The sequence below is a fragment of the Nomascus leucogenys genome, chromosome 11, assembly GCF_006542625.1.
Source record: "Nomascus leucogenys isolate Asia chromosome 11, Asia_NLE_v1, whole genome shotgun sequence".
NCBI lineage: Eukaryota > Metazoa > Chordata > Mammalia > Primates > Hylobatidae > Nomascus > Nomascus leucogenys.
In genome coordinates this window covers 79144425-79172396 of record NC_044391.1, presented here as the reverse complement: position 1 = coordinate 79172396, position 27972 = coordinate 79144425, and the positions used below count along the sequence as shown (strand labels likewise).

The window sequence follows — 27972 nt, the reverse complement described above, 5'->3', positions numbered from 1 at the left end:
ACAAATGTAATACATCATATTAACAGAAAGAACCAAGAACAAAAACTATATGATCATTTCAATAGATGCCAAAAAAAGCATTCAATAAAATTCAACCTATTATGATAAAAAGCCTCAACAAACTGGGTATAGAAGAAACATACCTCAAAATAATAAAGACCATATATGACAAACACACAGCCAACATCATAGTGAATGGGGAAAAAGTGAAAGCCTTTTGTCTGAAATCTGGAACAAGACAAGGATGCCCACTTTCACCACTTTTATTCAATATAGTACTGGAAGTCCTACACAGAGCAATTAAGCAAGAGAAATAAGTGGCACCCAAATTGGAAAGAAAGAAGTCAAATTAGCCTCGTTTGCACACGACATGATCTCACGTCTCGAAAAACCTAAAGACTACACCACAAAACTGTTAGAACTGATAAATGAATTAGCTAAAGTTGCAAATCCAAAATAAACATACAAAAATCAGTAGCATTTATATATGCCAATGCCAAGTAATCTGAAAATAATGTTTAAAAAAATCCCATTTACAGTAGCTACAAAGAATATAAAACATCTAGAAATCAATTTAACCAAAGATGTGAAAGATCTATTAAAAAAACACATAAAACACTGATAAAATAAAGTGAAGAGGACAAACGCACAAAAAGAAAAGAGATTACATGCTCATGGATTGGAAGAATTAATATTGTTAAAATGAAACTATAAAACACTGATAAAATAAAGTGACGAAGACACACACACAAAAAAAAGAGAAGAGACTGCGTGCTTATGGATTAGAAGAATTAATATGGTTAAAATGAAAATACTACCCCAAGCAATTTACAGATTCTATGCAATCTTTATCAAAATACCAATAACATTCTTCACAGAAATAGAAAAAAAAACTTAAAATTTATATGGAACCATAAAAGACCCCAAATAGCCAAAGCAATCCTGAGCAAGAGAACAAAGCTGGTGGCAACAAACTACCTGACTTCAAAATATACTAAAAAGCTGCAGTAACCAAATCAGCAAGGTACTGGCATAAAAACAGATACACAAACCAATGAAACAGAATATAGAACCCAGATATAACTCCATACACTTACACCCAACTCATTTTTGACAAAGTTGCCAAGAACACACGATGGGGGAAGTTCAGTCTGTTCAATAAATGGTGCTGGGAAAACTGGATAAACACACATAGAAGAATGTAAATTAGTGCATTTCCACTACGGAAAACAGTATGGAGGTTCCTCAAAAAACTAAAACTAGAAGTACTACATGATCCAGCAGTTCCACTACTGGGTATATAACTAAAAGAAAAGAAATCAATATATTGAAGAAATATATGTAGTCCAATGTTTACTGCAGTAGTATTCACAGTAGTCAAAATATGAAATGAACCTAAGTGCCCATCAATAGATAAATGAATAAAGAAAATGCAGGCTGGGTGTGGTGGCAAGCACCTGTAATCCTAGCACTTTGGAAGGCCCAGGTGGGAGGATTGCTTGAGCCCAGGAGTTTGAGACCAGCCTGGGCAACATAGTGAGACCCCATTTCTACAATTTTTTTTTAAATTAGCCGGGTATGGTGGGCATGCACCTGTAGTCCCAGCTACTGAGGAGGCCGAGGTGGGAGGACCCCTCGAGCCCAGGAGGTCGAGGCTGCAGTGAGCCATGATTGCACCACTGCACTCCAGTCTGACCCTATCTCAACAACAACAACAACAACAACAAAAGTATGGTAACAATAGATAATGAAATATTATTCCTCCATAAAGAAGAATGAAGTCCTGTCATTTGCAGCAACATGAATGGAACTAGAGGTCATTATGTAAAGAGAAATAAGCCAGGCACAGAAAGACAAATATTGCATGTATTCATTTATATATGGCAGCTAAAACAAGAAGATCTCATGAAGACAGACAATAGATTGGTGGTTACCAGAGGCAAGGAAGGGTGGGGGAGAGGGAGAAGAAGGTTGATTAATGGGTATAAATAAATGGTTAGATAGAAGAAATAAGATATGATGTTCAATAGATCAGTAGGGTGACTATAGTTAACATTAGTCTATCGTACATTTCAAAATAGCTAGAAAAGAGCAATTCAAATGTTAACACAAAGGTAAGATAAATATTTAAGGTGATAGATATCCCAATTATCCTAATTTGATTATATGAATGTATCAAATCTTAACATGTACCCCCAAAATATGTACATCTATTATGTAATAATAAAAAAATTTAAACATTTAAAAAATAACAAAAAAGACTGGTTCCTTCCCTGTTTCTATATCCCACAGACAGCTGGAGCCAAGTCTCAGAAATCCTAGCCTTCTCAGTGATATGGAGAGAACAACTGAGGAGTCTGTACAGGAAATGCTAGGAATTACATTAACTTCAATACACAACCCATATCAACCGCAAGGAAAGAAAACCATCAGCCTGGGGAACTCAAGAGTAAAATTCAATTTAAAAGATAGAGCCACTGCCAAATGAAACATTGGTCCTTATACCTTGACCTCCTCTCTATGAATCCTGTATCTCCTGCCTAGAGCTTCTCCCAAGGTGCTGCTTGGTCAAGCCCATCTCTCAACACCCATCACCTGTGCTGTTGCTACATAGTAAAGTTGTGTTCTTTGCACAGACCAGCAGCATTAGCGTCACCTGGGAGCTTGTTAGCAATGCCCCAGTCCAGACCTACGGAGAATCAGAATCTGCATTTTAACAAGATTCCAGATGACTCCAATGTACATTAAAGTGTGAGAAGCTCTGCTGTAGTTCACGTACTGTGTCATTTGGGGACTTTCTTGTTTATGTCAGTTGGGCTGTTTATTGAGCATGTTTTATGTGCCAATAATTTTAGATACTTTATATCTATATTCTCTAATATTCACAAAAGTAGAAATTATTATGAATAACTTACATATGCTTAAACTGCGACTCAGAGAGTTTGAGTCTTTCCCAAGCGGTCAAGAAGGGATCATAGTCTCTAAAGCAGCCATTTATATCTCAATTCTAGAGCTGAAGCTCTCAGTAGGGTTCAGGAAGAAGAGTCTTCAAAATTGTGGTAATCTGAGAAACTCCACGAAATATATGATATGTAATTTTATCACACAAGTGAGGAGTATAAAAATCACAAACTAAGGCCAGGCACGGTAGCTTACGCCTATAATCCCAGCACTTTGGGAGGCCGAGGCAGGTGAACCACTTGAGGTCAGGAGTTCGAGACCAGCCTGGCCAACATGGTAAAATCCCATCTCCACTAAAAATACAAAAATTAGCCAGGTGTGGTGGCATGTGCCTGTAATTCTAGCTACTCAGGAGGCAGATGCAAGAGAATTGCTTGAACCTGGAAGGCGGAGGTTGCAGTGAGCCAAGATCACGCCGCTGCACTCCAGCCTGGGCAACAGAGCAAGACTTTGTCTCAAAAAAAAAAAAAAATCAAAAGCTGGAACATAAAAAAAATGTGAGTTATCATATCTCACAGCTGCTTCTGAATCTTGCCAAGTCTTCTGCTCCTTGGTCATTCGTTTTGCCCTCTGTTCATACTCACAGGCCAATAAGTTGTAAGAAGCATCAAAGCATTAGGAAATGTGTGTGAGGAAAATTTAAAAATAAGACAGCTTTGTTAACTTAATTTTTACCCCCGTAATTTGGAAGACAACCATGCCTCTCCCATTTTGGCAGTCAGATAACGCCAGGTGTAGCTTTTAGTATTTTGAAGCAGGGGCGTTTGAGAGCTATTGCCCTGGAAACTCTGCTTGAGCACTTCATGATGCAGAGAATCAGCCATGCAGCACTTTTGGTGCTGGAAACCTTCCCACCTAAATAGGCCAACACAAAATCACATACTTTCTGTACATCTCCATCCCCTTAAAGTACCCACCACTGCCATCATATGCCATTAATGGCAACCAGGTGAGATGCCTCCTCTCTCAGCACATATAGATGTTAAGTACTTACAGGCCAGGAATGAAATCTAAACCGTGACACCTCTCCCTTGTCCATCTCCCACCTTTTTCCTTATTTCCATGCATTGAATAAACCCCTATTCAATGAGGACTTATTTAATAAGATGACAATGTAATTTAATAATACGATTAGGCCAGGTGCAGTGGCTCACGCCTGTAATGCCGGCACGTTGGGAGGCTGAAGCGGGCGGATGACTTGAGGCCAGGAGTTCGAGACCAGCCTGTCCAACATGGTGGAACTGTCTCTACTAAAATTTAAAAATTAGCCGGTGTGGTGGTGCACGCCTGTAATCCCAGCTACTTGGGAGGCTGAGGCAGGAGAATGGCTGGTAGCAGAAGGCGGAAGTTGCAGTGAGCCAAAATTGTGCCACTGAACTCCAGCCTGGGTGAGAGAGTGAGACTCTGTCTCAAAATAATAATAATAATAATAATAGCATTTATTGAGTGCCTGCAACATGCTAGGCACTGTATGTGATATTTTCAGAAGATTTGTCTTCATTTCTCACAGAGATGGGGAAAAGTCAGGCTTCGATGGGGTTAAGTGACTTGCTCAAGATCATAAGGCCACGGAGGGGAGGGACTGGCAGTGGCATGCTCGTATGAGGTCACACAACATTGCACAGGCTCACTGGGCAAAGTAGCCTTTCTTCCCACCTCACCAAGCGCTCTACAAAGGAGAAAGAGCTCCAGGAATCCTACTGGCGTCAAGATAGTCTCATGTTTCTACGGCAGGGTTCTCAAAGTTTGGTCCACTTGGGCCGGCACCCTGGGCCCGAGAAGCTGAATTTTCCACCACCCCGTCTCTGCCCCCACCCCGCGCCGGTACTTTCAGATGCTCATGAGCGAGATTCAGAGTGGACTGGGGGTCATTCTGCACAAAGGTGGTCTTAGGTTTCCCATCAGAAAGAATATCGAGGTTACCCATGCAAAATCCAGCGAGGCCCAGGGGCAGTTTACCAACCTCAAGGAAATGTACCGCCGTGTTCGGGCCCAACCTCAGGCAATGAGAGGAAACTGAAGGAGAAACCCACAGCACGCAGGCAGGAGGCTGCCCTGCGTTGGCCAGCGGCCGGCGCCTCCGAGAGATCAGGGAGGAAAAGCTGTTCAGCCTGAGCACGCGGGGCGGGGACCGGGACCCTCAGCCTTCCCCTCCGCGACTGCTAGGGAAGGCACGCCCCACCCAGTCAGCTGCCAGGTTTGCGAGCACCACCTCCCAGGAAGCAGCCACTCCCGCCACCGCCCTTTCCCAGGTAGCGTTTAGATTGTCAGCTCCCGGACGTCCTGGCTCCACTTCCAGACCCCTGGGACACGCCCTCGCCCACCCCGCCTCGTTTTTTCTCCCAGCCGACTGGGGATGGGGGTGGGGAGACTTTGGCCAACAGCTGCCTCCGCCTGGAGGAGGATTTAAGGTCCTGTCCAGCCTTGTTCCTTCTTTGCAAACCCCCAGATTCACGCAGAAAACCCAATAAGCGCTCCACAGTCCCGCATGCTGCACGCATGTGCGGGCCGCGCCCAAGGCCAAAGCCCGCCAGTTTGCCCGTGGGCCACGCAGCCGCCGGCGTCTTCGCGCTTATCGCGCGGTCCACAGATGCGAAGAAGAGGGCGAGCCAGGGCACAGGATGGCGCGACAACGGAACCAAACAGTGACCCCTGCAGGCAGCTGGACGATAACTTGGCCTAGGACCGGCCACCCGCCACTGCAAGCTGCGTTCCCTCTGTGCTCACACCCTGCAGCAGTCAAAGCATTCCCACTCACACACGGGCTGCACACGCACAGTTGCAGTACACCGAACTCACACACACTACACGCAAACACGTAGGCGTATGCACAAGCTCACAGAATCACATGTGCCAGCGCACGCGTGCACACACACTCACACACACACTTTGTACTGCATACAATAAAAAACTAGGCTTTCTGTTGTAGACTGAATAATGCCCTCCCCCTCTATCCCCAGTCCCAAGATATCCAGGTACTATGCCTGGAACCTGTGAAAAGTTACCTTATATTCTAGGGAAGGAAAAAAGAAAAAGACTTTGCAGATGTGATTAAAGATTTAGGGATGGGAGATTTTCCAGCGTTAGCAGTAGGACCTAATGCAATCACAAGCATCCTTAGAAAGAAAGGCAGAGGGCCCTTCCTTGCTTCCACATATAAGAGGAGAAGCCAATGTGAGCAGGAAGCAGAGACTGAAGTGATGTGGCCACAAGCCAAGGGGTGCCAGCAGCCACCAGAAGCTGGAAGAGGCTAGGAGGTAACAGCCCCGTGGGGAGGAGTGCAGCACTTCAATATCTTGATTTCAGCCCAGAAAAACTCGTTTGAGTGTTCTGGCGTGCAGGACTGTGGGAGAATGTTTTAAGCCACCAAGTAGTAATTTCTTTCAGCAGCCATAGGAAACTAATAGTTTCCTATTCACACTTTCCACCCACAGCTCAGCATGCTGCAGTCTTTGAGATCAAAATTAGGATCATGCCATTTAACTTGAGCCAAGTTACTGAACCTTTAGCAGTTTCAGTTTCTTCATCTTTATTAACCTAGATAGAATGCCTACCAAATGGGCAGATTATTGTGAGGACTCACTCGTGCATGCCTTCATGCTTTTATTTCCAATTAATAAATCGCCTCCCACCATGTGCCAGACAGCTCCAGAGGCTGGGTTAAATGAGACACCCTTTTGTAAGTACAGAACATAACAAAAGCTCTTAGAACCACACCCGTCTGGCACACAGTAAGTGCTCCACAGATGTTGCAAAGATCATCATCAGAGTCTTGACACTGAGCCTCACTTCCGTGGGAGGTCAAACTAGCACTTTATGGAGAGAGAACACAAAAAAGAACAGGAATGAAAAAAACTGGAAGAGGCTTCTGACCCTCAGAACACAATAGTGTTCTGTTCACCCTTCTTAAGCCCCAGTTGCCTTCTTCCTTTCCCTCCAGCGGTGCTACACGTGCTTCCATTCAAGACTGGAAACATCAGGGGACAGGGTCTGAGCTTCACTCCCTATGCCTCTCTCTGCTTAATGAGGCTCACTCTTATTCCTTACCATAACCCTGGCCTGTATCCACACAGAACTAAATCTTTTCCAAGTAGGCTTTCTCTTCCCTCTGCTCCCTGATCCGCTTCAGTCATTCTATGTCTCAGTTAAACAGTTTTCATAATCTAACTTCCTCTAATCTAGCTTATAAGTGTCAGGGTCCAACCCCAGAGTCTACACTCCAACTAAACCACTCTATTAGTTTGTTCTCAGCAAACTTTTCTCCACACTGACATTTAAGGACATTTCAGAAGGGACAGCCTTAGTCTAGTGCCACATAGGGACACCACTGGCTTTTTGGATGGGACAATTCTTCACAGAATCACACTGTCTTAGGCATTATAGGGCATTTAGCAACCCTGGCTTTGATCACTAAATTAGAGTAGTACCCCAGTGTGTGTGACAACAAAAACTAACCACACATTTCCCGGCAAAGATTGGGGAGGAGAGGCTGCATGGATGGGACAGTCCTTATAAACTTTTATTTTTCAGTTTCATTTGATCTCTATATTATCTTCCTGTTACATCTAGTAGTGCCTGATTTAGCAATAGGCATCCATAATTATCAACAAAGTAAACACCCAAGAATATGCAGTGATTTTAAAGGCGGAGAATGTTTCCAAGGAATACAATTCACTCCACCACTCTGATTTCAGGCAAGTTGCTTGACTTCTCTATGCATCAATGTCTTCAACCTCAAAATGGAAATGATAAAAATACTCAAGGACAAATGATTTTTGTTCCCCATCCACAGTGTAGAATCACTCTGTGAAGTAGTTGCCTGACAAGGAACTATATTTCCTGCCTCCTTTGGCATGTATGTGGGGCTATGTGGTTATTTCAATGAAATGTAAGCAGCAGTGATGTATGTTGCTTTCTGTTAATGTGGTTTGGAAGACAGTACACCTTCTTCACCTGTTCTTCCCTCATTTGCTAGCTTGATGTCAGTGCCCAGAACATACCAGGAAGCTACACATTAGAAATGAGGGCACAAGAAGGTATGGAAGGATCCTGGGCCCTCTGGATCTCCATTTGGGGAAAACCTACCTGCCTGCAGAAGTACTCATGCTGATCATGGAGCAACAAAAAATAAATTGATTAATTAAAAACCTTGCATTGTGTTGAAGCCATTGGACATTGGACATTTTGGAATTTGTTAGAGCAGGAAGCATTGCCTTAACTCATTCAAATATTTACCTCTTGTGATGTATTAAAGAATGTAAACCACTCAGAAAAGCACCTGGTATATAAAACACATTAATTAAATGCCAGCTATAGTAATTATTATTGTCTCTCTAAATTATTTAGTTTCTATAGCTCTTATGGTCAATATCACATTTTAGTAGTTATTATATATGATATTAGCATTTATGTTTTTATTTGTTTGAGTCTACGGCTCTATTCACTCAAAAATTATAACTGAGCACCCACTACATATCAGGCACTGGGGAAACAAAGATATGAAAGGCACGGTCCTTGCTCCCAAGTTCTTTACAGCAGTAAAAAGTTTCATACCTTAGATGCCTCCTGTGTCTCCCATATTGATCTACCTGGAGCCAGGCATAAGGTAAATGCTCAAAAATGTACCTGCAATAGTATACCTGCAGATATATTTGGAAAACAGAGTCACCACCATACAAACCAAATTTCTATGTGTTCGCCCATGGTGCCTCAATCCTCACTCTTAAGTGCTGAAATAATCCCAGGTAAAAATCTCATCACTACAGTTGCACCAAGAATTTGAAATTGGCAGCTCCCCAGCAGGTAGAGGAACTTTCAGTCATTCTGAACATCAGGTGTAATCATGTGTTTTCTTTCTCAGAAGAATATGCCACCATTTGTCTCTTTTCTGCAAAGATCCAGGGCATTAAATCATAAAGGAAAGAAAAGAAAATAAGAAGAATAGATTTAAGAAATCACTTAGTAGTTTCCTTAGGACTTAGCACATAGAAAACACAAGATGAAAGAAAGTGAAGGCATAATCACTTTTAATAGTCCCTTGGAAAAGCTCCATCCCCAAATGTCCTTCATCCTTGCTGCTATTTGTCGAAGGTCTGCAAAGCTGAGTAGGAGTGTTTTATGCTAATTGGCTTTATCTGACATCCCTTTATCATTTGAAATTAATAGACAGCCTCATAGATACAAGGTTAATGGAATGTCTTCTCCACCTCAGATTTGCAACTTGGCATTTTCCCTCAAACACCACTTTCATCTTTATATAAGTGATTGTGTCTATAAAGTCTTCTAAGAAAGGCATGCTGTCTAATCCCATCAGCCCATTTGTGAAACATTCCAGAGGGGAAATTGTTTACTGTCATTTTAGAAGCTATTCTGTTCTTGGCATGCTCCTTAACACCCCCCATGTCTGACATCTTCTTAGCATGGTGGGGAGATGGCAGCCTGACGTGCTAAGCACCAAGCACCAGCTAGCCACATAACAAAACTCCTGCTTTGCCAGCCCTTTGGAATAATGCCATATGAACAAAGGAAAGCTTAATGTGAAGTAGAACCAAACTCCACCTCTAGGCACAGAGATGATAGAGGCCCTCTGCCTTCTCCTTCTACTCCTTCCTTTCTAGAAACACAGACTGAGGTGGCATTTGGAAAAGAAGTATGAATGTGTTATAAAACTGGAAAGACTTTTGGCTGAAGACAGCCTTCTCTGCAAGTTCTGAATATCTTTGAGGGGCAAGAGTAAGCTAGAGGAGAGGGAGTAAGCAGAGTGACTGTTTTGGCCTTCAAGGAAGAGTCAAGGCTGGGCATAGTGGCTCACCCTTGTTATCCCAGCACTTTGGGGGGCTGAGGCAGGCAGATCACTTGAAACCAGTTCAAGACCAGCCTGGCCAACATGGCAAAACTCCCTCTCTACCAAAAATACAAATACTAGCTGGGCGCCTGTAATCCCAGCTACTCAGGTGGCTGAGGCACGAGCATCACTTGAACCCTGGAGGTGGAGGTTGCAGTGAGCCAAGATTGCGCCACTGAACCCGAGCCTGGGTGACAGAGTGAGACTCTGTCTAAAACAGAAAAGAAAATAAAAAAGCCAAGAGAATCAGCAGTTTATTCAACTCAGATCACCAGAGACCAAGGATTTTTGAGAAGGGCAGATAGAATGCAGAGTTAATAATGATAATTCCATATGCTTTATACTCCAAGAACTCCAGAGGTCTTTTCTGTTTAAACATCTTAAACAATATTGTGCCAGTATTTAAGATACACAAAAAGGCATAAAGAATAAAACAAAACAAAATGTGATAGAGGTTATATATACATCTCCCATCTTCTCCCGCTATATTCTAGCCCACAAGTAACCACTGTCCTAAATTTTTAGTTTGTCATTGTGCGCTTTCCCATGCCTTTGCCACATGCTAGTTGCTTTACATGTTTTTAGATGTTATTTACCTCTGTATTTTATGCACATCTGTATCAGACGTAAATAGAAACAAATAGATGCAACAAAAAACAACAAAAGGACAGTAATCTAAATAAAATACAAGTTTATTCCTCTATCGCATTAAAGAAATCTGGAGGTAGGCCAACCAGAGCTTTTATGGTGGCATTTAGGAATCCAGGTACCTATTTTCTATATCATCCTAGCTCACAGTTTCCATTTTTAAAGTAATCTCCTAGTGTAAAGTAGGCTGCTAGAATTTCAATCATTATGTCCACATTGTGAGCTAGAAGAATGGAAAAATGTAGAAGGGCAAAAGAAAGGGTCATTAGCAGTTGAGCAAAACCCCTTTATGAAGTTCCTGAAAATCATAATCATCACTTCCACTTGCAGCTCATTTTCTAGAACTAAATCACATCACTACACCAAGCTGCAAGATCCCTTTTATTATGGGAAGCAATTTTCCAAAAAATATTTATTACAAAATGGAAAGTCGAGAATGTCTGTGAACAACTATAGTCTGCAAATATTTGCACTCTTTATATGCTTGTTTTTGCTTAATTGCATTTGTGAGACTCATCCACATTGAAAGTTATAGCTCTGGTTCATTAATTTTCCCTGCTGTATATACTATTGTATTGTGTGAATATTCTACAATTTATTTACCTAGTCTGCTGTTTATGTTTTTTATTTTTGTTTTCTTTTTGGGATGGTTGAGAGGAACTGTTTAAAGAAATGATGCTATGAACATCCTTATGCATTTTCTGGTTCATATATATATGTGTGTTTCTTCAGGGATCTTAATACAAAGTAGAAATACTGCGCCATGGGTATATATCACTTCAATTTTACAAATTTTTGTAAAGGTGATCAAATTTTTCTATCAAATTTTTCTAAAGGTGATAGCACCATTGCACTCTACCAGCAGTCAGTGCTGTCCTTTGTACTCAAAGTCCTAAACAATATTTGGTATTTGGACACTTTTTGGGTGTCCAAATGACGGAGCCTTCCCAAATGAGAAGGAATCAGAAAACCAACTCTGGTAACAAGACAAAGCAAAGTTCTTTAACACCTCCAAAAAAATCATTCTAGCTCACCAGCAATGGACCCAAACCAAGAAGAAATCCCTGATTTATCTGAAAAAGAATTCAGTAGGTTAGTTATTAAGCTAATCAGGAAGGCACCAGAGAAAGGTGAAGCCCGAAGTAAGGAAATCCAAAAAATGATACAAGAAGTGAAGGGAGAAATAGTCAAGGAATAGATAACATAAATAAAAAACAATCAAAACTTCAGGAAACAATGGACACACTTACGTAAATGCAAAATGCTCTGGAAAGTCTCAGCAATAGAATTTAACAAGTAGAAGAAAGAAATTCAGAGCTCAAAGACAAGGTCTTGGAATTAACCCAATCCAACAAAGACAAAGAAAAAAGAATAAGAAAATATGAAAAAAGCCTCCAAGAAGTCTGGGATTATGTTAAATGACCAAACCTAAGAATAATCGGTGTTCCTGAGGAAGAAGAGAAATCTAAAAGTTTGGAAAATATATTTGGGGGAATAATCAAGGAAAACTTCCCTGCCCTTGCTAGAGACCTAGATATCCAATACAAGAAGCACAAAGAACACCTGGGAAATTCACTGCAGAAAGCTCATTGCGTAGACACATTGTCATCAGGTTATCTAAAGTTAAGATGAAGGAAATAATCTTAAGAGCTATGAGACAAAAGCACCAGGTAAACTGTAAAGGAAAATCAGATTTACAGCAGATTTCTCAGCAGAAACCATACAAGCTAGAAGGGATTGGGGCCCTATCTTCAGTCTTCTCAAGCAAAATAATTATTAGTCAAGAATTTTATACAAAGGAAAAATACCGCCTTATTCAGACAAACAAATGCTGAGAGAATTCACCACTGCCAAGCCAACACTACAAGAACTGCTAAAAGGAGCTCTAAATCTTGACACAAATCCCGGAAACACATCAAACAGAACCTCTTTAAAGCATAAATCTCACAGGACCTATAAAACAAAAATACAATTTAAAAACCAAAAACAAAAAGCAAAAAACCAAGGTATACAGGCAACAAATAGCATGATGAAAGGAATGGTAACTCACATCTCAATATTAACACTGAATGTAAGTGGCCTTAATGCTCCTCTTAAAAGATACAGAATTTCAGAATGGATAAGAATTCACCAATCAACTGTCTACTGCCTTCAAGAGACTCACCTAACACATAAGGTCTTGCATAAACTTATAAAACAGTTCAGTAGAAGAATCCTTGAAAGTATTCTGCTCATAGAGAAGACAGTATAATAAACTGATTTCTAAAAAGGCTATAAACGATCATATTCTTATATTTTGTTGTAAGGAGTTCAAAGAACTCAGCAACATGGCTATCATCATCTATGAAGAATCAACCATAAGTATGTGTCTATTGTGAAGGCTCAAAATGGAATAATTAAGTGAACTGTAGAGGATCAAGCACTCAGCAGGAGGGTAAAGAATAGAACTTGTCCCTCTTAATTTGTAATCTGGACTGCCTCCCTAAATACAGTTTTCTGACAATGCTGAACATGTATTCATTCATTTATTATTATTAATTTTTAATTTACAAATACCTATTACACACCAACAATGTACCAGGCACAATACTAGTGTAAGGGAGAGGTATTTTGAACCCTTAACTTATCATATATTATATGTATTCCCATCTCCTTTTTAAGTTCTTTCCCCCAATTCAACTAATTATGTTTTTTGGGTTCATAGATTTGGGGAAGTGATGTGAAAACAGTAAGCAGAGAAAAAAGCTTCTCTTTGTTTTTGTGTTTCAAAAAATTAGGCCCTCAGAGGAACACACAGACCTAATATAGAATAAAATATTTGAGTAAGGAACCTTAAAGATAAGAGCAAGGCTCCTATCTGTCCCCTCCACTCTTCCTTCTAGGAAATGATTCACTGAACTAAACTGAAAATATAGGAGAGTTGGAGGAGGGGTAATAGGAGTCCAGATGTTTATCGGTCTTGAAAAAGGGGCTTTGTGCCTGTTCCAGGTAGGAAAGACTGCAGAGTCATACGGAGACAGATCACGCCTCATCCAACACAGTCCGTCCAGACCCCAGCATGGTGCAGGAGCTGCAAAATGATGTGTATTGCACCTGATAGAAACGGTGGTGAGATTCATTGGATGGAGGAGGCCTGTGATTGGGAAGAGAATGTCCCTCTGGTGGCCTTTGTGAACATTTGAAAGAGACCTGGAAGGACAATAGTTGTCATTGCAGGTACCGTGTGGACAGAGAACATGGAAATCTTAATGGGGTGCCCATGTAATCCCCTTACAAATTGTGCACAACCCCATGGAAATAGGGGACCACTTCAATTCATATTACATTTTTTACCTTGGCAGATCAGGGAGTTGTAAATAAAATTGGACTATTTAGTCTGATTACTATTTAATTTAATTGGACTAAGATTTTTGTCCATCTCTGTTATGAATAGTGATTTTATTGACTGAACCAGCTTTGGAATTACATAGTTTGGGAGGGAGATAATAAATGAGTAAGCAACTAAATTAACAAAGTAATTATTGGCTGTCGAAAGTGTCAGAAAGAAAAAAATTAGGATACTAGAAAATAACCAGGACTGACCTAGCTAGGGTGGTGAAGGAAGGCCGGAAGGAACAGCCAGCACAGAGGCCCTGAGGTATGAGGGAGCATGGCCTGCTCTGGGTCCCACAGAAGGCAGCTGAGCCAAGTGAGCAGTGGATTAAGGCTGGACAGGTGGTGGGGACCAGAGGGTACAGGACCTTGTGGGCCATAATAAGGAATTGAGGTTTTATTTCATGTGTCAAGAGAAGCTGTTTAAGGATTTTAAGCAGGATAAATAAAGTCAAATCTATATTTTAAGAAGACTAATCTGGCTTCTGCGTGGAGACTGGATTGTGGAAGGAGGAACATGAATGGAAACAGCACTCCACGGAGAGGCTTCTGCTGTGGTCCAGGCCAGAGACTGTAGAAACTTGAACACAAAACGGAAAAAAAAAAAAAAAAAAAAAAGTGGAAAAATACAAGATCTATTTTAGATATAGAATCAAGAGGACTGGCTGATGCATTTGAGTGTGGGAAGAGGCACAGGTGGATGTCAGGGTGGCTCCCAGGGGTCTGCTTTTAGTAACCGGGTAGACATCAGGGCCGTTTTCTGAAATTGGGAAAGGGGGATGCTGGGAGGATGGTGATGCTTTTTCAGGGACGTGGCAGGAAATCAATTGCTTCCATTTGGACTTACTTAGTTTACTACAGCAAGGAGTCCTCCACATGGAGTTTTCAGACAGGCAGTTAGCTATGACTCAGGGGAAGTATGTCAGAGGAGAGGTCTGGGGAGATATTCAAAGTCCTGGAAGCGGATGCAATTGTTTAGGGGAAGAGTGAAGGAGAAGAGAAGAGAGCCTGAAACTAAGCCGGGAGGAACCAGCATTTAGAAGTGTGGCAGGCAGGCCGGGCGCGGTGGCTCACGCTTGTAATCCCAGCACTTTGGGAGGCCGAGGCTGGCGGATCACGAGGTCAGGAGATCGAGACCACGGTGAAACCCTGTCTCTACTAAAAATACAAAAAAAAAAAAAATTAGCCGGGCGTAGTGGCGGGCGTCTGTAGTCCCAGCTACTCGGGAGGCCGAGGCAGGAGCGTGAACCCGGGAGGCGGAGCTTGCAGTGAGCAGAGATTGCGCCACTGCACTCCAGCCTGGGCGACAGAGCGAGACTCCGTCTCAAAAAAAAAAAAAGAAGTCTGGCAGGCAAAGAGGACAAGGTGAGCTTGCCTTTAATGTTAGAATTGTCTTCATATTTCTTTCATTCTTCATTTTCCTCTTGTGGTAGTTCTGCTTGGTGACCAGTGCAGCCTCAGGGAGCTGACAAGAACCGGCCCTATTCCCCATATGTGACTCTTATAAGGCCTGAGTGAATCTCCTCATATCTTAGTTTCCTCAGCTACACAAAAAGGCCACTGTGGTAGCAGCCACTCCTTCCTTACAAGGGTTGGTGAGAAGTGTCAAGATGGAGTTAGGCTCAAGCACTAAGATTTACATTCAAATGCCAGCCATTTTCTCAGTCTTTATGAATAATCCAGACTTTGTGTTTTGGACCCTTAGACGTAGTAATAATGCAAACGGAATCAAAATCATCATTCATATTATTAACAAACATTTCTGAGTAATGTTTTGAGTAAATGCCTAATAAAGTTTAAGAAATAAAAGTAACTCATGTTTATTAAAGAGGAATTACTAGGTTTCCATTCATAAGCTTCAATATCCTGCTTAATGGATTCCATACCTAACGTAGAAATCCAGTGAATGAATTATGGTCAAACAGTCCACAAAAATTATATGGTTTCCTTTTTTACTGTTGTTTCCCCTACACGAAATAACAATGAGGACTGTAGCTTGAATAAAGGCATTTCTTGTAACAGAATGAAAGCATTAGGGTGACGCTGGTTGTATTTTAGCTGACTGGAGAGCCTCAAAGCTTTATGGTCAGAATGTGCCCCCTTGTGGAAGATGTGAGTAAAAAACCGCAGAGAGGAAACAGTATTGTGGCTGAGATCTTGGGAAAGAATTGAAGGTGGGAGAGGACTAAAGAGGCAGGAAACAATGAATTAAAAGCCTGTTGACTACACTTCGTAAAGAACCATATAAGGAAGAAGGCATTGTATCATATAAGGAAATGAGTGTAGCCAGGTGGAAAGGAGAACCTGGGTTAGGTAAGCTCGCAGTCTTAGGTTCCAGAAAACTTGAATCATTAATAATGAATATAAATGAAATAGCCACTGAATGAAGCATTTCAGAGTGCTGTCTCTGGGCTCAGCCTGGCTGGGTGCCAATCGTGGCTCTGTTAGTAGCTGTGTGACTTTAGGGCATCATTTTGGTTTTCTCTAAGCTTCAGTCATCCCATCTGAGAAACAGAATACTAACAGTGCCTTTTTAGATGCTGGCTGTTGTTGTAGGTAAAGGTTGCTGTAAGGAGTAAATGAGGTAAAGTATAGAAAGTGTTTTCAGTGTGGTGTCTGCGGTACTGAAATAGCTATCCCTATTACCTGCCATTGTGTGCATTTTAAAACAGTGAAAGACATTTCCTTTTCCATTTTTAAAAATGGCTTCCAGTTACAGACATTCACTGACTACAGAGGAAAGCTCTGTGGCTCTGTGAAAGTTGTGAGGCTGAAGATTTTTAAGCCTTCCTATAAAGCTGCTCCAGAGATGGAAAACAAGTTCCCCCTGGACTCATATTCTATGTGTGGGGGGGCAATCCGTCCAGACACATTTGGATCAGTGTGACTAATTTGTTTTTACGCAGTTGAGGTGAGGTCAGTGAGGGGCTGGGTACTTGGCTGAGCAAGTCTGTTTGGGTGGGTGGTGTGGGGCAGGGGTCAGCTTGCTGTGATAGGCAAAGACAGAAATGGGAAAGGAAACCAGGGCCACAGAAAGAGCCCAGGTTTACAGGAACGCAGAAGAGCTCTACTCCAAGAGGACACAAGAGAACTTTATTGGGCCAGTAAACATTTCCACTCAAGCAGCTACATGGTGTCAATGGGCAAACAAAAAAATAACAGGATAATTATAGAAAGTTTTCTGAAACTTGCTTTTATTTTTAAAAAAAAAAAAAAGTGTTTGCCTTTTAATTTCCTCAAATGTGCTGCCAAAAATTCAGGTATTTTAAAATGTCAGGAAGCACTGGTATGACTAAGTGGAAGAGCGGCTATCAGGGAAGGAGGTCAGCAGTGTGCCTTGGGTTTGAGGGCCGCACACCCAGCCTGAAGGGCTCTCCTTTAGAAGGAAGCTTCAAGAAGATGTGCTGACAGATGGTTCTGCCCCATTTCTCGTTCAATGGAGAGCTCCACAAGCTGGGTTTGAAATGCTACTTTTGTGAAATAGTTATCAGATAGGGAATTCCATTTCAATTAACTAACACTTGGAAGTTACCTCCCCTCTCTTTAGTCACTGTAATGAGTAAGTTTCTTTTGTTTTCTTATATCACAAAATGACAGCCCAATAAGCTTTGGAAATTAATTCATTCTAGTGAATGTTATGAAATGAAACAAAACCAGTTTAATGACTGTAATAACTGAGGTTGGGCATCCGTGACATTCCCTGTAGCCACCCTGTGCTTCTTGCCTCCCTTGGCAGGCTCCTTGGCCTGGGTCGTTCATTTATGCTCCCCACAGTACTCTACCCAGCACTCTACCACCCTCTCCTCAGAAGCTTTCTGCGACTCCCACCTAGCCAGTTCACACCTCTGGGTCACCCACATTTTCTGTTTTGTCTTTTCGGGATCTGGGCTGAGAAGCGAGACCATTGCTTGCAGGGAGAAATCCCCAGATGGTGCTGCCAGAGTCTACCGTGTATTTATGCTCTCAAACTCTGATTTGAGACCTCAAGACTTGATTCAAATCTTGTATTCATTTTTTTTCTTTTTATCTCATCACATTCTCCATGGTGTCTGACTCAGACCTATTCCTCCACCCCTAGGTTCTCAGCCCGATGCTACCACTTCCCACTCTTAGGACATCATATTCCATCCCGTATTTTAGAAGATCTAGGGTAGTTTTCTTGGCTGTCGTTTGTCCGCAACAGACTGATTTTTTTTGTTACTCTAAGACATTTTCTTGCATGGCACAGTGGGGTAGGCCTTCCTTTCTGCCAAGGCTGACCCAACACTCTTCTCTGGATCCTGTTCCTTGGAGCCTTCTTGAGTGACCATCTCCATCAACTATCCCCCATCTCTCTCCTTGTGAGTTGCTTCCTTTATGCTTCCTTCTCCTCTATTCGGTTCCAGTTTTACTTACCTATGACTCAACTTCTGCTTCTCTTTCAAATTTTCTTGAAATTAACCTCTGTGTTTATTTCCAGTGACCACTGTCCTTACAGTCTAGGCTGGGCCTTATCACTGTTTTAAGTGATAAGCCACTGATGACCTCTCTTTAGGCCTTATTTTTCTTAACCCCTCTGAAAAGTTTCAAATGGCTGACTACCCTCCCATCTTCTTGATACTCTCTCCACCTCCTATCCATATGATTCTGCCCCTCTGAGTGTTTCCTTGTTGCCCTTTTTTTTTTTTTTTTTTTAAGCACTGGTTTTGTCTTGCCCCTTCCAATCCATTCTCCATGTGTGGTCAGAGCATTCTATCTAAAATAAAAATCTGATCATGTCACTCCTCTGCTTAAACCATGCAAGCTTCCAGTTTAGGATCCACTCCAAATCTATAACATGGCTCGTGAGGCTTTGTCCATCTCTTTAGCCTCCCTCCTCTTCACTTCCCATTCACTCAACTCTTCTCAGTCTGTTTCCTCTGATTAAACACTCTTCGTCTACCTTCCAGCTATGCCCTCATCCTTCATTGTCCCCTTTGACAGGCAAAGTCCTGCTGGTTTTGCATGTTCAGTTTAGCTTTCACTTCCTCCTGGAAGCCTCATCTGATCTCTTTCATTCATGGGTTGGCTGTCTCTACTATGTGCATGTGCTCCTGAGCCATCCTTTCTCTTTCCTTCTATAGATATAACCATATCACTTATGAAAAAGATATATATTCTCTCGATAGATAGATAGATAATCTCTTTTTTCATCTCTGATTCCCACCCCATTCTGTGCACTCCACCCCAAAAGGCTTTGATTGGTTAGGTCAACACAGAACCCAGAAATGACATATGTCAGAGACTTAATTATCAGGACAATGAATTAATTTGGTTATACAATCCAAATAATAACTAACAGTAACAAAAATTAACTAACATTTCCATAGTGCTTGCTATGTGTGAGTCATGGTTCTAAGTACTTGAGTGCTAAGTATTGTAATAATTCATTTAATGCTTCTAACATTCGCAAATAGTAGATCCTATCAGGTTTTTATTTTTATAGAAGAGCAAACTGAAAAATAATAGGATAATGTTTTAGACCAAGGGTAAACAAATCACTGCTCTTGGACCAAATTCAGCCAGCTGCCTGGTTTTATAAATAAAGTTTTATTGACAGATAGCCATGCTCATTCGTTTATGGCATCTTCTGTGGCTGCTTTCCCACTATAATGGAAAAGTTGAATAGGTATGACAGAGACTATATGATTCACATAGACTAAAATATTTACTATCTGGCCCTTTATAGGTTCATACAGACTATCTGCCCCAAAAGTCTGCATTTGAAGCATGCTGAAAAATCATGTTTATTTATGTCATTTTTTTGTTTCTATCCTGAGAAGACAATCCCACTACTCCCAAACCCCCTTTTTAATTTTGATTTTCCATTTTATTATTATTGTGTTGTGGTAGTATATTAAAGCAAAATCCATCTGTCTATAATGTAAAATAATTTTCCTTGGTAGAGATTTTTTTTTAACCATGACCTGACTATTTATACCTTATAGAATTTAGAAGTTGAAAGTGCCCATGGCCTCACTCATCTTTTTAAAAAACAAACTTGGCAAATGAGATCTGGAGATTGTGATTTATTTGCTAGGAGTCATGTGATCAGCCATGTAGGGTCTGGAAAACAGCCCAATTCTCTTGACCTTCTGAAGAAGGCCCTGGTGGCCCAGCTCTCTGCCTCCTCATTGGCAGGGGTCCTGAGCACCCTCTCTGGCTGAGACAGCAAGGTCAGATAATTTATTTTTCAAATACATACAGCCAATTCCTAAGCTCTCAACAACAACAGGACCCAGAGAGTCTAGCTAAGTTATTGCTATTATCTTTCTGTTTGACCCTGTCTAGACTTCCACCCTGGCTTCTTTGTTTATCAAATTTATGCATGGGGTATGTGTGTGTGTGCGTGTGCATGTGTGTGGAGTCTCCAGTTTTCATGACCAAACCTTTAGCAAATGAGAAAAATGCCTTAGGGTCTAACTAGAACGAATGCCACTCTAATAAATATTAGTTTTGATATCATCTGAGCCCTAGGATACGGAATATGAAATTTCCAAATGGTTATTATTCAAATCAATCAGTAAAGAGTACATCAGCGCCTCAGTGGAGCTGCACAGCTCAATTAGCACACATGGCATCTACTCAGCATTTCCTGGATGCAGCTCACATCACCCAGGACCCTGTGTGAGCAACACTGTGGTTAAGGATATGTCACAGCGAATCAACAAAATATGCAGTTTGATCAGCACATTCTGAGAGCAGACCATTAAAATATGCAACCAGATCCCCCAAGTGCATGAAAAATTAACTAACGAGTTTTGTATCTTGATCAGTTTAATGAGTGAGAAGTCGCTGAACAAGAGTGTCAAATTGTACACTCTGGCAAGGGGGCAGACAATTGTCAGAGAGCAGCTGGGAGGGCCAGAGCTAATACTTTTGGTTTTCAAAATGCCAAGCCTTAGAATTCAATGTCAGAAAAAGCTGATTAGTATTAAGATATTGTCCAGCTTGTGTCCAGCAGGATGTGATGTGATATGGAGCCTTCTGATGTAAATGAAACATTGATTCTCTCTTTCAGGCTTCACTAAGTCTTAATAGACTCAGCTATACGCCTGGAAGGCCCTGCCAATGGCATCATATACACATGTGTGGAACTAAGAGGCAGTGGCAGCCTTCTGGAAATATCTAAACCATCCAACCTTAAAGAGCAACTAAAAGGAAGAGAAAAAAACTTCTTTAATCAAACTGTGTCAGAGATGCCTCATGCTATCAAGCAGGACTTAATAAACCAAGAATGTCCAAGCTAGAAAGTGGGTGGAGAATTTGAGTCAGTTAAGCCCAAGTGGTTGATGATCACTCAAGGAGATGTGTGAATTGGATTGTCACAGAAGACTATGGGGCCTGCTGTCACCCTGCTATTGGCAGGATGCTGATGGGAAGGTTGACAACCTACTCTTAACACAGCCACACATACCCCTAGTGACTTGGCCCATGTATAAACAGGGACTTGAGCACCAGTCTGTTAATTCTGCTCTGCTACTTTATCTTGGCTGACCGGCTGGCATTGCAGCTGCAGGAATGTTGGTTTCTCAGGGCATAAATTTACCCCCTTTTATAGTGAGCTGGGCAACAGAAAGATGGCAAGCCCAAATAAAAGGCAGAAAGCAAATCCAAATGGGAAACATTCTGCAGACAAAGGGGAAGATTGGCAGCCTGGCAAATGCTGAGACCAGAGCTGGCTGCTGGTTGCCCTTCCAGTGAGCATGTACTGTTGGAGCAGAGGAGATGGGAAGAGAAGCAGACAGTCGTGTGTGTGTGTGTGTGTGTGTGTGTGTGTGTGTGTGTGTATTCCTACTTTTAATTAGACTTTCCTGAAGTGTGGCACATGGACATAGAATGACCTTTGGACAGATGTGGTATGTGGAAAACTTTAAAATATGTTAATAGTTATGATTCTGTTTTCATGAATGTCAGATAAAATAGAAATAGCACATCGAACTCATGATTTCACTAATATTTCTTAAGGTGAGGTAAGTATAGCAAAAGTGAGCCAAATTAAGACAAAATTAATGAAAAATACTACATTTTGAAATAAAATATGAAATGAAAAATAAAGAAAAATACTACATATGTAACAGCACATGTGATAATGGATATCTCAAAAATTATAAAGGGATTTTCAAATGGCTTAAAGTTTAGGAAAATTTGGACTAGATTACTTTCTTTAAATAAGAGAGTTTCATGCAATTCAGTCAATGAAACAGGATATATGAAAATATATAGCTTGGAGTGGATAATTTTAAGCAGGAAAGGAGGATTGGAAATAAAAAAAGGATCTCAAAGTTTGTCATTTATCCCATTTTCAATTGTCCAGGGGGCTAAGGAAAACTCTCCAGCCATAAGCCACTCTTGAAGCTGACATATTAATGAGCCATCATGAAACCATAAAAGTACTTTGGATTACCAAAAAAGTTCAATTATTAAAAGTTTTAATTAAATTTGTATGAAGAGTTTATTATAGATGATATCATACATCAAAAGTACACATACTATATCTGTATGTCATACATATACACACACACATTTGTGTATTTTAATAGAATAAAACAAACACATGTTCCCTCTAGCCTACTTAAGAAATAGAAAATGACTAATATTTCAGAGCTGACAATGTGCCCCTCCAAAAACAACTCTGTTCCCTTCCACTTCCACATTACTCCTGTATTGAGTTTAATGCTAATTTTACTTGTCTTTTTAATAATCTTACCACATACGCCTGTGCTGCTAACATATTGCCTAGTATACTTAAATATAATGCTTTCTGTCCTTGCATTTTTTATTAAAAGGATCACTCTATATGGATTCTTCTGTGACTTGCTCTTTTCACTCAACATTATGATTTTAATGTTTATACAAATTAATATGCATAGATTTAGTTAATTTTGTTCCTATGTGCTATTTCAGTGAATCTATCACAATAATTTATCCACTATACTGCTTATGGACATGTGGACTGTTTTTTGTTTTTGAATGTGAATAAGGCTGTTTTTATGGATCTCCTGGTGTTCATGGGCAAGAGCTTCCCTTGGTAGACACCTGGGACTGGCATTGCCAGGGATAGGCATGCGCTTCTTCCATGTCATAAAGTACTGTCATATAGTTTTCCAGAACAGTCTTATCAATTTGCATTCCCACCACTAACAATAGTAACAAAAATAAAGTACCTAGCAAAAAAAATTTACAAAGCCAAATATGAAATAAAATAATTTATTGAAAAACATCAAAGAAGACCTAAATAACTTTGGAATTATGGCAACCTTATGAATGTGAAATTTAATGTAAAAATGTTAATTCTCCCCAAATTATCTGTACATTTCATACTCTTTCTCTCCCACTGTCCCTTCCCTTCCCTTCTTCCCTTCCCTTCTTCCCTTCCCTTCCCTTCCCTTCTTCCCTTCTTCCCTTCCCTTCCCTGTCTCACTCTGTCACCCAGGCTAGAGGGCAGTGACATGATCACAGCTCACTGCAGCCCTGTCTCAACCCAGAGTCAGTCAATCCTCCCACCTTAGCCTCCTGAGTAGCTGCCACTACAGGTGCATGCTCCCATACCTGGCTAATTTTTCTATTTTTTTTTTGTAAAGATGAGGTTTCACAATAATTCCCAGGCTGGTCCTGAAGTCCTGGGCTCAAGCCATCTGCCCACCTCAGCCTCCCAAAGTGCTGGGGTTACAGGTATGAGCTGCCACACCTGACCCATACAATTTAATTTAAATTTAGATGGAGTTTTACATGGAAGTTGCAATCTGATTCTGAAGTTTAAATGGAAATGCTAAGGGTCAAGAATCACTAGAATAATTTTGAGAAAGGGAAAATAAGGCAATGTGCTCTACCAAATATGGTAATTGAAACAATGTGGTATTGGCGCAGGGATAGACTATATTGTAAGAGAGCAAAACATATTATAGATTCCAGAAGCAGACTCTTCCCTAGAAGAAAATGCCATATGTGAAGATGGCAGTACAGATCACTAGAGAAGGGATTCACTCCTAAAACAAATGGAACTCTATTGATTGATTATACAAAAATAAAATTTTTAAAACACAGATCCTTATATTCCACCACAAACAACTGTCAATTCTTTGTAGATTAAGGACTTAAATGTGAAATGCAAAAGTTTAAAAACTTTTAGGAGACAACAAAGGAGAATATATTTATAATCGTGTAGAGAAGGATTTTTAAAATAAGACACAAAAAAAGCACAAAGCATAAAGAAAAATTTTATAATTTTGACTACATTAAAATAAATACATAAAAGGAGATTTTAAAATATCATAAATAGATCAAACTTTAAGCCACAGACTGGGGGAGGACATATTTGAGATACATATATAGGAAAAAGAACACATAAAATACATACAAAGAGCACTAATGAATCAAGAAGAAAAAGATCAAGAATCAAATGGAAAAATAGGCAAAAGATATGAATAAACACTTCGCAGAAGAAAATATGAATGGCAAAAAAATATTGAAAGATGTCCAAACTCATTGATGAGCAAAATTTAAAAACAAGCACTATTAACTGTTAATAATGATGTAAAGAACTCTCACCCAGTGCAGATGAGAATGTAAATCTGGACAGCTATTTGGAAAATAAATAAGCATTTTCAGTAAAGTGAGAGATTCATATATCCTATGACCTAACAATGCCATTGCCAAGAGAAACACTTGCACGTTTGCATTAGGAGACATGTATAAGGATGTCCAAAGCTGACTCTTGCAGTTGCAATAGCTGGGAACAAGTCATATGTCCATCAAAAAAGAAAAGATAAAATGAGAGAAAGACATATAGTGGAATACTATGCAACTGTAAAAAGTAATTCATCCACAGCATCATAGGATGAATCACAAGAATGGAATGTTGAATGAAAAACATTGAGTCACAGAAGAATGTGTACTATATTACCATATTAATATTAATATCTCAAAACATATAAAATAGAGAAACAAATAGGTTATAAAACTATGAAGCAAAAAGCAAGGGAATGATGATATACAATTCAAGGAGTGCATTATTTCTAGATGAGAAGGAGGAAAAATTGGGGAGTGCCTACATTCTAATTGCAGTTAGTGTCTATTCCTTAGCCTGAGTCATGAGTATATGAGTGTTAATGTCATCATTCTTTAAATTATATATTATACATAATATAGATTAATGTATAATATACATAATATAGATTATGTATATTATATATAATCTATATTATGTATAATATATAATGTCATTCTTTATATATAAATATATATTACATATACTCATTTGTATACGTTGTAGAACTCACAATTTTAAAAAAAGAAATTATACAAGTAACAAATATGGCAAAATTTGTGAAAGTGTCACTTGATTAACCAAAGAAAGGGTCATTCTTTTCCAGAACGAAAAAGGAGCTGTGACAGCAGGATATGCACTGCCAGAAGTTCCAGCAATTCTTTGGGGACACCAGTGCCATAAACATTTGGCAACTGGCACGAAATAGATACTTAATAAAGTTGGAAAAGGGCCAGGCATGGTGGCTCACACCTGTAATCCCAGCACTTTGGGAGGCCAAGGCGGGTGGATCACTTGAGGTCAGTTCGAGACCAGCCAGGCCAACATGGTGAAACTACAAATACAAAAGAACTAGCTGGGCATGGTGGCTCATGCCTGTCATCCCAGCTACTTGGGAGGCTGAACCTGGGAGACGGAAGTTGCAGTGAGCCAAGATCGCAGCTCTGCCCTCCAGCCTGAGTGACAAAGTGAAACTCTAAAAAAATAAAAAAGAAAGAAAGAAAGAAAGAGAAAGAAAGAAAGAAAGAAAGAAAGAAAGAAAGAAAGAAAGAAAGAAAGAAAGAAAGAAAAAGAATAATAGTAATAACAATAATAAAGTTGGAAAAAGAAGTAAGCAAGTGAAGAACAGAGGGGAGAAAGGCAGAGAAAGGGGAAGAAAGAGGCTAGCTGCCCTCAGTTTGTAAATAATTGATTCTACACAATAAATAGATTCCTTGTTTGGAAAGAGTTCAGTGCTTGTTTTCACGGAGGGAGAGCTCTATTCTCTTGTAGAATTTAGCCCATTGTGTCTTCATGTTACTAATGGCCATACTGACAGCTATAGTACACCACAGAGACTTGCTTGTCAAACATTAACTACTATGCCATGTTATTATAGATTTTTTTTCTGATAGAGTAATCACTACTACTTATATGGAATGACAGAAGCTGCCTGATAGTATTTAATCTAATTTGAAAATACAAGAAATAGCCCAGCTATGTAAGACATAGAAAGACCCAAAGGGATTTTTTTTTTTTAAGTCAGAACAGGAAAGGAAGCATTAAACATATAACTAAACTCTGACAGACTGCACCTTTTGCTTTGGTTTCATGGGAATTGGGGTTGTAGGTAAATAATACAGTATGTTGATTGTATGCTTGAATCTGCATTTTAAATTAAGTTTTAAAAGTTGAATAAATACAAAATAATATTCACCACATATTTCTTAAGTACAAAGAGGATAAAAAAAGAAAACTTACGTACATATCATGCAGCTTTTAAAAACAGAACATTAATGCAATCTTAAAGCTCTTCGTGTATTCTAGCTCCTCAACATTCCATTACCCTATGAGAAATAATGGCTATCTTGAATTTTATTTATATCATTCCATGTTTTTATTTCTAGTGTTATATATTTATACATATTCTTAAACATTAAAATCTTTTCTTACACATTTTTGAACTTCATATAAATATAATCGTAGTGCATTTTTCTACTATAACTTGTTTTTTTAATTCAGCACCCTGTTTTTGAGATTCATCCATTTTAATGTGTCTATAATTGTGTATGTGTCTATAATTCATTCATTTTCATTGCTCTATATAATCTCACTGTATGAATATCACAACTTATTTACTCATTTTCTTATTAATGGATATTTAAGTTATTTTCAGCTCAGTTTTTTGTTATGACACTGTGAAGTTTTTTGTATATGTGTCCTGGTTTTCATGTACAGGTTTCTCCAGAACTGTACCTAGGAGTGAAATTACTAGGTTATATGACATGTGCATCTGCAACTTCATTAGATAATCTAAATTGTTTTCTAAAGCAATTTACTAATTTGTACTCCCACTAGTATTGATTGAAAGTTCCTCTTACCCATATCGTCACTGGTTTTTTTTTTTTTTTTTTTTTTTTTGAGACAGAGAATGCCCTGTCACCCAGGCTGGAGTGCAATGGCGCGATCTCGGCCCACTGCAACCTCTGCCTCCCGGGTTCAAGCAATTCTCTGCCTCAGCCTCCCAAGTAGCTGGGATTACAGGCGCCTGCCACCAGGCTGGCTAATTTTTTTTTTTTTTTTTTTTGTATTTTTAGTAGAGATGGGGTTTCATCATCTTGGCCAGGCTTGTCTTGAACTCCTGACCTCGTGATCCACCCACCTCAGCCTATCCCAAAGTGCTAGGATTACAGGTGTGAGCCACCGTGCCTGGCCTGGTCACTTTTGACACTGCTATGGGTTACTATTCAAGTCCTCTGATGGACATGTCCACTTAAATCAGCATAGCTGTGATTTAGTCATTATACAGATCACACACTTAGATCTACACCCACTACCTGAAGTCAGTGGTTCATATTGAATTTGGCTATGGTCTCCTCTGGATATTGATCAAAAAGCAGGACTTTAAAAGGTGGATAATTCTTGTTTTTCCAATAAAGTGCTGATTGACAAATATGAGAAAAAATCATGATGTTAGTAGTACGCATAAAATATTGTATTTGGCACTGCTGGAAAAATCACCCAAGTTCTGTGGGTTTCTGACTTCGTAACTACAAGATATTTGGATCAAAGTATGCTTATTTTAGGTGACATATGGATTCATAATCCAGGGGAAAAAGTCTCATAAAAATAACAACATTAAATATATCTTACAAAAGAACCATTTAACTTGGCAAAATATTAATGAAATAAAACACATGGGTTAGATTTCCCTTAAAATACACATAGGAATAAAATGTGCTCAACAAAATATGCTCTGGCTCTTGCCAAACAAGAAACATCTGAAAATAACCTAAGAGACTTTCTTAAACCACAGCATGTTTCTGGCTTTGTCTGCCACTTAATTAAGTGTTGCTTTAATAATGAAGCATATTAGGGATGG

General features: G+C 39.9%; 1 protein-coding gene across 2 annotated transcripts in view; it reads right to left on the bottom strand.

Moving 5' to 3' along the window:
• SLC66A1L (solute carrier family 66 member 1 like) overlaps positions 1–5090 on the bottom strand; it is a 59212-nt gene extending 54122 nt beyond the window's left edge. For both annotated transcript variants that reach the window (XM_003256347.4, XM_003256348.4), the window contains exon 1: positions 4925–5090. The gene's annotated coding sequence lies outside the window, so the exon portion shown is untranslated. The remainder of the gene's footprint in view (positions 1–4924) is intronic.
• Between the last annotated feature and the right edge of the window lie 22882 nt (positions 5091–27972).